Source organism: Panicum virgatum, chromosome 2N (assembly GCF_016808335.1).
Source record: "Panicum virgatum strain AP13 chromosome 2N, P.virgatum_v5, whole genome shotgun sequence".
Classification (NCBI taxonomy): domain Eukaryota; kingdom Viridiplantae; phylum Streptophyta; class Magnoliopsida; order Poales; family Poaceae; genus Panicum; species Panicum virgatum.
Window position 1 is genome coordinate 54,977,575 of NC_053146.1, and position 10,754 is coordinate 54,988,328.

Below are 10,754 nucleotides of genomic sequence, written 5' to 3' on the forward strand. Positions count from 1 at the left end.
ACCAACCTCTAATGACGAATTAATAGATTTAGTAGATTCGCCTCGCGATTTTGCGTTCATCCATGTAATTAGTTTTATAATTAATATATGTTTAATACTCATAATTAGTGTTGGAAAATGAGATAAAAATTTTTGAGTAACCAAACGGGACCTTATTTTCAAGAAAAGCTTACCCATATCTAACTGCAGGGTGGCCCCAGACAAAACGGGCCCTTTCGTGTCACAGACTAACGCGCCAACAACTCGACGTCGGTTCCGATACCCTGTGTGATTAGCTAAACCAGAGCCGGTTTAACTCGGAACCACACGGCTAACCCGTCATCGGTTTACGCAAACGCGACATCGTTGTTTGATTATTTCCCCGTCGCCTCCCCCGGCGGGGCTTAAACTCGAGTAGCTAATCCTTTTCCTCGTCACGCCCCGTCTCCTAACCTCGCTCGCCGCCATGGAAGATTCGAAGGGGAGCGGCGGCGGGGGAGGGGGCGGCAGCGATAAGCCCAGCGCCGAGCTCAACCCCGGTTCGAATCCGCCCCCACCTGCCGCGGCGGCCGCCGGGGCCGGGGACGATGGTGCCGCCGCGGCTGCGGCTGACGCGTCGAGGCGGCCTTTCACGGCCCTCAGCCAGGAGGAGGCCGGCCTCGCCCTCGCTCGCGTCCTGCAGGAGCAGGTAAGCGGCGACGAGATCTCGCGGCCTCGCGGCGATTCCTAGGGTTCCTTGATCCCCGATTAACGTCCTTCGGATCGGTGCAGGAGCAAGCGTACATGTTGCTACAGATGAACGGTGGCGGCGGCGAGGGCAGCGACTACGGGAGCTCCGAGGCCGGGAGCTACGAGTACGACGAGGAGGGCGAGGACGACTACGAGGAGGAGCTGGAGCACCACCTCCGCGTCCACAACCACGAGCACCCTGCCGGCGATGCTGATGGCGAGGGCGAGGGCGCTGAGGGTTCCGAGGGTGCCGAGGGGAGCGACTACGAGGAGGAGTTCGAGGAGGATGAGGAAGGGGAGCCGGAGGTAGATCCTGCGGACTTTGAGGACGATGAGGCTTACGTGCGAGCGCTGTAGGATGCTAAGGAGCGTGAGGTCGCTGCGCGGCTTATGGCTCTCGCTGGTCTCAGCGATTGTGAGTACAAACGGTTCTTTTCCCCCAAAGTCAGTTCACATTTTAGTTGGTTGCTGGTTTGTAATTTTTTGCTTTCCCTTGCAGGGCAAGCAGTGGATGTGGAGCATGTGGAGGATCATGTAAATGATCCACAGGTTGTGATTCATCTCTTATAGTTGATAGACTATGCCTTTGTTGGAAGTGAGAGTCACTTGAAGTTGCAATTAATGGTCTTGAGAAACAAAATGTTGTTACTGTCTCCTCTATTTGTTGATTTCTGTGCATATAAACTACTCTATTTGTAGTGATAGTGATTGCTTCTTCATTGATTAATGCAAAAGATGGATAAAGTTATTCCGTAACAGTGAACATGAGTTGCGCCATATTTTATTGGCGCAGTTATAATAATTCTGACTTTGTTTTTATTGACACCATGATACTTCCCTTTTGTTAAATTGTTGTCATTCTTTCCTACCTAAAACACATCAACTCTTTCTCTTTGAAAATTGATGCACTTTGATTGCATAGATTCTAGGGGTCTGTGTTTTCTTTTTCACTGAAGGGAATATTCAATTTCTCATCCATATTCTAGTTATGTATTTCTAACTGAAAATGAAATGTTGTTGCTATGTGAATGGTGGCTTAAATGTTGATGATGAATAAAGCCACGCTAGACTGAGGTCTTTCTGGAAGTGGTCATAGAGACATGCATAGCATAGTCTTTTATCTCAGCCATTTGAAGTGCTATCTGCATGTTCTAGCAAAAGTTAGCAAGGATTCATTGCTATTCAGTTAGATTGCAACTTTTTTTTGTTTGTCATCTTTAAATGATGAGCATTATTTTCTTACAGTTGGCTTTGGAGTTCAGGACCTAAACAGGAAACCTTATCTAGTTTGGATGTTAAAGAGTTACTATTGGGTTCTCCTTACTTAGACTGAATTATCTGGCCTTCTAGCAATATGATGAAGATTGAAGAAGCAACATAGTATATATAATTTTATGATAACTGTTCAGGTTCTACTATTGTCCTCACACCTCAGGTCCTCTAGGAATTGGGGCATATTTCCCAACTAGTTCTACAATTTCCATACAGGAAATTTATGTCTTTGTTCACATATCGATCTTATTTTCTTTCATACTTGTTATAATTGATTAACTATGATGAATGATTGACAATTTACACTTCTATATACGCTTTTATAAACCCAGGAGGCATGGCAGGAGGTTGATCCAGATGAATACTCTTACGAGGCAAGTTGCATTCCTTATTGTCTTACCCTTGATTCCCCAAGCCCTTCATTTGAAGCTTTAAACATCAATGTGGCATGTTAATGGTTCTCATATTGATTTCAGGAGCTAATTGCATTGGGCGAAGTAGTTGGTACAGAAAGCAGAGGTCTCTCTGCTGATACACTTGCCTCTTTACCTTCAGTGAAGTACAAGACACAAAATGTTCAGGATGGCAACGCAGAGCAGTATGTGCAAATAATTGAAAGTTTTATAGCTTTGTAATAACCTTTGTCCTGTATGTGATGTCCTGATGCATAATTATTATTGATAGATGTGTAATTTGCCGTGTGGAATTTGAGGAAGGTGAATCTTTGATTGCACTTCCCTGCAAGCAGTCATACCACCCTGAATGCATAAACCAGTGGCTGCAAATCAATAAGGTATGATGGACCTTCTTAAGCTCCACATATTTGAATGGTTAGAAAGTTTACTTGTACTCACATCCTTGAATGTCACACACATGCACCTGAAGGAGGAATGTTTACATCACAATTAGGTTGCACAGTATTACTATGTTTGATAGTTAGTTCTAGTCATTCTTTATTTTTACCAAAAACTTCAAGATAATTCTGTTGGCCATTAGGCAGGCTCATGGTGTATGTACTGATGTTTTTCTTTTTCTTCTAATTGTGTAGCTGTTTTTAAATGTACCCTTGCACCATTTTTTGCCATTACAAGTTTACAACAACAACAACAACATAGCCTTTTTTTCCCAAACAAGTTGGGGGTAGGCTAGAGATGAAACCCAAAAGAAACAAAGGTCACGGAACACAGTAACAGGGCATACTCTAATGGATTTGAAACCATTTTTTGCCATTGGAAATTAAAAAAAATGTTCGCATATAAAACACTGAATGTCAATGGTATTGAGGAACACAGTAACAGGGCAGCCATTTATAAGTTTGAAAGAACAATATTCAGTTATTTGCTTGATAGAGTACTGCAGTAACATTTGAAAGGTTCAGCAAATTCGCAAACCTTGGAAGCTGATATGCTGAATGCATTAATGGACTTTGCATGCTGTTTAGATAAAATACTTCTGTATTATATGGTCAATGGTCAACCATTAATCTTGGGTAGATTTGGAAGTTATTTTAATATCCGTACTCTTTTCAAATACCTTTTGTTCCCTCAACCACTCCAGTCTGTCAACATTTACATCTTTATTGCCTGCAGCCATTTCCTGTTTATTTATTCACGAGCTAATATTTGGTCATTATTGAGTTGTCATACTCTATCGATCAAGAAAACTTTATGCCTTCGAATTTATCCATGGAAGCTGGCAAAACCAATGTAGTTGCTGCGACTGTAGTGAGGTCAATTTGTTTTCCTCTCAAATGGTCGGCTTGACAAGATATATCACTGTCTGGCACAGTGACTAGCTGTAGGCTATGATACACATATTGTTAGTCCGTTTCAGCATTCCTACAATCCTACTGGCATATGTCGATCCTTACCTTGCAAAGTTGCAGTGTGGCTGTGGCTTTATATATGATTGTTATGTTAGGCCTGTCAGCATTCCTACCTGCAGATCCTGCCATATTGTCCTTCTGTAAAAATAAACTCCCATTATGCATACCGTTTGGCTGCGGCAATTTTAACATGTTCTATAATTAATGTGTTGTGGACACTTCTCTGATTATTTGACAAAATATCTCTGATTATTGCAGGTATGCCCTATGTGCAGCGCAGAAGTTTCAACCTCGGGCAACAAGGAGGCAGAAGTTTCAGCCTCGGGCAACAAGGAAGCGTGACCCAATCTCGTATTGCCATTTTCGGCGCTTGATGGGAATAACTAGCGGCATCAGTGTAGCATCTGCATTGTTGAAGCAAAAGCAGAAAAACGTATTAAAACATGAAAGGATATTGTGTTTCAAACAAAGAAAAACATGCAAGGAGGTCAGGAAATATCTAATCCTCGTTTTCACTCTATGTTTTCTCCTGGCTCTGCTCACTGAACTTTCTCTGCCTTGCTGCAATGCTTCGTTCCCCTAGGGACGCCTTGTGGCTGTTGTATGATCCGTAAATGCACCGATATAATTATTATTTAGTCATTCTTTTTACTTGTCCCAATGATCATCGTGTATATTTGCTTGTTAAATGCTGATGACATTTTTGCTTAGATCCGTGAACAAGTTGACATTTTCAGTGGTCATGTGCAAGTAGGCATTTTGAGTATGAATATGTAATGTAGGGAATAGAATAGTATTGAAATACGCTACTACAAAAAGGCTTTATGTAGGCAGGTAAAGCCGGTTTGTACAGGTGGTTTTACCCGGCTAATCTATTTATCGTGCACGTGGGTAGGAGGTGCCGCGTCGTAGAAGGGGATGCCCGTCCCTGCAGGTGGGTCTGTGAGCCCTGTTTATCTTCCTCCTTGAGCTCGCGATGGTTGGAGGAGAGGGGAGGGGGGAGGGGGTGGAGCGGCCGACGGTCAGGGTGGTGGTCGAGGCGGCGGAGCCTTTAGGGTTTTAGGTTGCTGGGGCTTCCATGGTCAGCAACCCTAAAGGAGGGGACTGTGGCGACAACGACCCGGCAGTGGTGGTGGGGTGGGCGGCGGAGGGCGAGACAGCGCGCGAGTGCTGTCGACCGGTCAGGACCAGACATCCGGTGAGCGGTGGCTGGGGGCAGGGATGAGGAGAAGGCGGTGGCGGTAGTCGGGCAGTGCGCGACGAGCTTGGTTAGCGTTGGCGTCACTGGAGGGAGGTGGTGTCGGAGCCGAGGGAGGTGAGGGCACAGAAACCCCTGGTTTACCTACCCAAGTGGAAAGGTAGTGCCCCAAGTGGAAATGGATTTCCAGAGGTAGGCATCTTAAGTGCCTCTAGAAACTCATTCCATAGGCAACTAAGGTTCTGGAAATCTTTTGAAAATTCAAAACTTTTTTGCCCATTTACAACATAACTATTTTTTGTCAAATTCAAAGTATTTATTCCTTACCACATTACATAACATGATTGAATATTATAAAGATAAGTTTCAAAGAACATGGATATATATACATGTGTTTTACATATTTTCGACACATTATTACATAAATATTAACATTAGTGGCCTACATATAGATATTAAATATTTCAGTTTCGACAACAGTACAAGATAATAATAATAATAATATAATTCATTTTTTCACATATATTCATCATTACACATGCTTCACCTAGGTACGCCAACATCTGTATTGTTTTTTGTGCCGCTGATTCGCTTTAGAGCTTCCGTCATTATCGTGAAGCGATTTGAGGCCCTCAAACTATTGCCCCTAGGCTTTTGCAGTGGTGACCCAGGGTTAGTGGGGCTCATCTCCTTTGTCCTTACTCCAACCCTCCTTTTCCTCTCGCCCTAAGTGAATTAATTAGCATCAGACAGACGCATCAACCCGAGCAATATAAAGAAGGGTGAGCAGAGCCCCATAAAATCAGAGTTCATGCTGGTTGACAAGAGCATCTCCACTTGCCCATTTCCCCCCTTCTCTTCAACATGATTTGCACAAAACGCAAGTGAAAAGCGGTCAATTTGGGCAAGCAAGATAGATTTGTACAACAGGCTATGTTCTTACAACCGCGCTCTTCCTTATTCAAGTTTCTATGCAGTATTTGAATTTTCGAAACCTTACAATTATAGTGGTAACAAAAATTATCTATTAAAAAAGATTTGCGGACACAACACTATCGATCCAAACAATCAGGTTTGACTCTCCTCACCTTCCTACTACGGTCTTTACATGATGAGCTGGGCGACTGATGCCGCACTCTGGCCGACGAGCTGGGCGCTTCCAGCGCGGCAACCTGTTGGACAGACGAGCTCGGCGCCTCCAGTGCAGCAACCTGGTGGACAGGCAATGAGATGGGCAGCTCCGGCGCAGCAGCAACCTGGTGGAGAGACGAGCTGGGGCGGCTCAAGAGCAGCTCCCGCAGGGCCGTCCCGGCACAAACCGGAGCCCGGTACAAAAGTCGAAAACGAGACATACTAGACTAGCAAAATAAAATAAGAAAATAATACATATGGTATAATATATTACATAGCAATACAAATCATCAAGGGTCATCCTTATTAATCTTGGTTGCATAATTTTTACTTGAATAACATCATTCTTTTCGTGTTTCTTGAAATAAAAGGTTTAATGACAGAGTCGATCAATCTTCTCCACCATATCAATCTCAAGTGCTATCACAATCAAATTCTTTTTATAACTCCTTTCTAAGGTTGAGTTAACTTCTCAATTCATTACTTTTTCTCTATGCTTTTGAGAACCTGAGTGATATTTGCTAGACTAATTTGCAGAAGACATGACTTGGGTCTTGAAACAATAGACGCCTAGATCAATTGATTTACGCATAAAAAATCAATTCTCATCATCCATCAAATGAATAAAAAGAAACACTACCTCGACTTGTAGCAGGTACCGCTCAAAGTTTAGCTTGAGCACGTGTACATCCAAACTTCCAGCCAACCAGGAGAATTAAAAGGAATAGTGGATCAGACGACACCATCAATCGATTGGCAAGCCGCAGGCGTCACTTGAAGCAAAGCAGCGGACGACGGCGCGGGAGCTACCCAGAGGGCCTCTCCCACGCAGCCATGGCAGGCAATCAGCCGGTCCCAGATGGTACGCCGACGCCCTGTGCCCCTGCCCTAGTCGCGTGATCGATTGCGCCATTGCGGCTGCAGAAAAGGAGCGATGGAGCCAGTCAGTGTCGTAAAAAAGCGGTAAAGAAGACATACGTGCTTGCTATTACCTGGTTCAACATTGGGCAAGTAGTAGTTAAAAAGATTCCTTCAATCAATATTATGTTCTACCCTTTTATTTCTATATCCGGAGAAGTAATGCATATATCCCCCTGCAACGACAGTACATTACATTACATGAACCGTGTGCGTCTCCAACTATACCTGTGAAAGTGTGAATAGAGGTAACCTTTCTGAATGAAATGAGTGCTTTTCAGTTTTCCAAAAAAAAGAAGAAATGAGTGCTTTTCTACGAGAGAAAAAAAAGAAACGAGTCTGCTTTTTTTTTTTGAGAGAGAGGAGAAATGAATCTGCTAATTCGAGGACGAGGTAAACTGACTGTTGGGCTGTCGTGGGCCTCTATATGACCAGGCCCAACTCAATTAGGGGTCAGGTGTAAGTCAGTTTATGCACTCCATCGTTATTTAACTATTTGCCATCTTGGCACTCCTTCGTTTGCCATCTTTATAGTGGTTCTTATATTTTTGCCACTCCTCTTCGCGCGAGACTAAGGGCCTGTTTGGGACGGCTTCACCGCCTCCGGCTCGTACTGTAGCGCACTGTAGCACAGAGCCGGAGCCCTCCCAAAGGGAGGAGTGAAGCCGTCCGTCGAGAGCCCTCCCAAAGGGAGGAGTGCCGCGACACTGTAGCACAGAGCCGGAGCCGTCCGTAGAGAGCTGTAGCACGAACTAGCTCTGCGCTACAGTCAACTGCGGGAGGAGTGAAGCCGGTGAAGCTAGGAAAGGGTGGCTTCACCGGCTCCGTGCTACAGCGCCGCTACAGTGCACTACAGTAGACGAAGCCGGAACCGGTGAAACCGTCCCAAACAGGCCCTAACAATTTGCCAAATTTGCCGACCTGGCAGGGTAACGCGAAATGACCACACTGCCCCTGCTTTAATATAGAACAGGTTGTGCCCTCTCCTCCCACTATGACCAGTGGGGCCCACACATCTTCTTCCACCTCCATTTCTTCTTCCTCCAAAGGCGGCAGCACCGGCGTCGGGGGCGTAGCGGCTTCCTCCAAATCCCTGGAGACAGACCGATAGCGTCCACTTCCATTTCCACGAGGACGCTTCCTCCCAGACTGCTGCGGTCCCATCTTTGGAAGCAGCGGCCGCCTCCCCGCGGCGTCCGCTGCAGTGCCTCCGGCATCACGGGGCCGACGAGTATCTCGGCCATCCCATCAATGTCGACCTCCTCCGAGTCGCCGTCCCACGCGGAAGTAGCCCGCGTCGGCGTCGTACGACTCCACGACGCTGGCATAGGTCCTGAACCCCCGGGAGCGCCGCGCTGCTCCTAGGCGGCGGCGGGAGCCACCACCTCACGCTCCTGGTGGCCGCGGCGGGGGGCCGCGCTCGCCAGTCGCCGCTACCGCGGCTGTCGCGCCCTCCGTGTGGTGATTCATCGTGTAGGGAAACGGGTAGGCTACACTAGCATCACTACCGCATAAACCCAAGATACTTGCGAGTAGAAGATCATAGATCGTTACCACTAGACGCGCAGCGCAGCGGAAGAAGTCGCGCGTCGATGTAGAGGAAGTAGTCGATCACGTCCCACGAACCGAGCTCCTCGTACTTGATCCCAGCAGCCGATCAGCGCAGCAGTCGCAGCAGCGCCTCCACGGAGTCCACACGTACGGGGATGAAACGCCGGGCATCGGTGTGCTAGCACCGCACGCACGGCAAGGGCGGCGGCCGAGAGAGAGGGAGGGGCGGCGGCTAGGGAGGTGGCGCGGCTCAGGTCATTGCCCCCCCTAGCCCCTCCCTCATATATATAGGGCGTACTAATGGGCTTCTATCTCATAGGCTCATTAGTAACCCTAATCCCTCTTGAATCAATATCCACTTGGGCCTTTAAACCGTATTGTGATGATGGGCTCTTGGGCATATCACCAACAATCTCCCACTTGCACTAGAGACAATCATACATGCAAGCTTTCCAACATTCCAAACCCCTTAAGTGTGTGACCCGTTAGGTTCATGTGTAGGTGGTCGTGATCGGAAATCATTTCCGAATCACAAGTCAATAGCGGCACCTAGCAGGGCATAGTGACTCAAAATACACATAAAGATCATATCGGCCGAACCATAGATATACTCATACACCGATCCCTTTGCCACACGATACCAGTCAAGCTCAAAGCGAGATGCGTGCCACCTTTGTGATAGCTCGACCATTCTCTCGATCTAATAGTGGATTCTATTCATAACTAACCTTTAGTCATCATGATTAACTCTTTAATCACTTTGGCATGGTCATGCACTTTCAAATCCAACTATCTCGAGGGGCCCAGAGATATCTCTCCCGTTATCTAGGAGGGGCAAATTCCATCTTGATCCGCTCACATCCCATTCCATGTTTCATGACATACCTGTAAGCTGCTTTTGTAACTACCCAGTCACGGAGTAGCGTTTAGCAGCCCCAAGATGCACCACTACACACAGTGAGAAACAATGGCGATCTCAGGTCTAAGGATTCAGTAGGTATAACACTCAAGAACAACTGATGGCACATACAAAATAACAATCCCAACATTGTCTTGGAGTGGGTCAATCCAACACCATGTTCACCAACATGTGTCCACATCATTAATCCGATATCTCCATATCCATGATCCGTGAAACATGATCATCAATTAATGCATGTGCTAGTCTCAACGTCGTTGTTGTCCCACACAACGACATAAACTAGGAATAATTTAGAATCATATCATTTTCAACAAAGAGTTTCACGAACAAGTCACATACTTGATAATCAATGTAAAATAATCATCCATGGAACAAATAACAATTATTTATCATTACATAAACATACTCATGACACAAAATCTCCCACGCACACTAGAATCACTGATGTAAGTATCTAATACCCATAGATCTCATGTGCGCCTCATGCTTTGGTTGTGGGAGAGGCTTCGTCAACGGATCAGCAACGTTTGAATCCGTGTGCACCTTGCAAACCTTCACATCACCTCTCTCAACAAAGTTACGGATGAGGTGATACTTTCGCAGTATATGTCTGGACTTCTTAGTTGTTCTAGGCTCCTTTGCTAGTGCAATGGCACCACTATTATCACAATAGAGGTCCACTGGACTGGACGCACTAGGAACAACACCCAAGTCAGAAACAAACTTTCTGATCCAAACATCTTCTTTTGCAGCTTCGAAAGCTGCAATATACTCGGCCTCTGTCGTCGAATCAGCCACCGTATCTTGCTTGGAACTCTTCCAGCTCACTGCCCCACCATTGAGGCAGAAAACAAAACCGAATTGCGATTTGGAGTCATCTTTGTCTGTTTGAAAACTAGCATCGGTGTAACCCTTTACAAGGAGTTCATCTTCGCCTCCAAATATTAGGAACATATCCTTAGTTCTTCTCAAGTACTTAAGGATACTCTTTACAATTGTCCAGTGAGGTTCACCGAAATCTGACTGATACCTGCTCGTAACACTTAGAGCAAAGGAAACATCTGGGCGCGTGCAAAGCATAGCATACATGATCGACCCTATGGCTGAAGCATAAGGAATCGTACTCATCCTCTTTTGCTCATCAGGTGTCGTAGCACACTGACTCTTGCTTAGAGTAATGCCATGTGACATTGGCAAGAAACCTTTCTTGGAATCTTGCATATTGAACC

At 45.9% G+C, this 10,754-nt stretch overlaps 1 long non-coding RNA gene and 1 pseudogene across 1 annotated transcript; one reads left to right on the forward strand and one right to left on the reverse strand.

The window, feature by feature from the left end:
- Positions 1–335: 335 nt before the first annotated feature.
- LOC120658162 lies at positions 336–4,466 on the forward strand (annotated as a pseudogene).
- Positions 4,467–5,496: 1,030 nt separating this feature from the next.
- On the reverse strand, positions 5,497–8,518 carry LOC120658166. The gene is made up of 4 exons (XR_005668538.1): positions 7,456–8,518; positions 7,127–7,228; positions 6,775–7,052; positions 5,497–6,259 (listed from the first exon to the last, which is right to left on the reverse strand). It is a non-coding gene; the product is annotated as an uncharacterized LOC120658166 (long non-coding RNA).
- Positions 8,519–10,754: the final 2,236 nt, after the last annotated feature.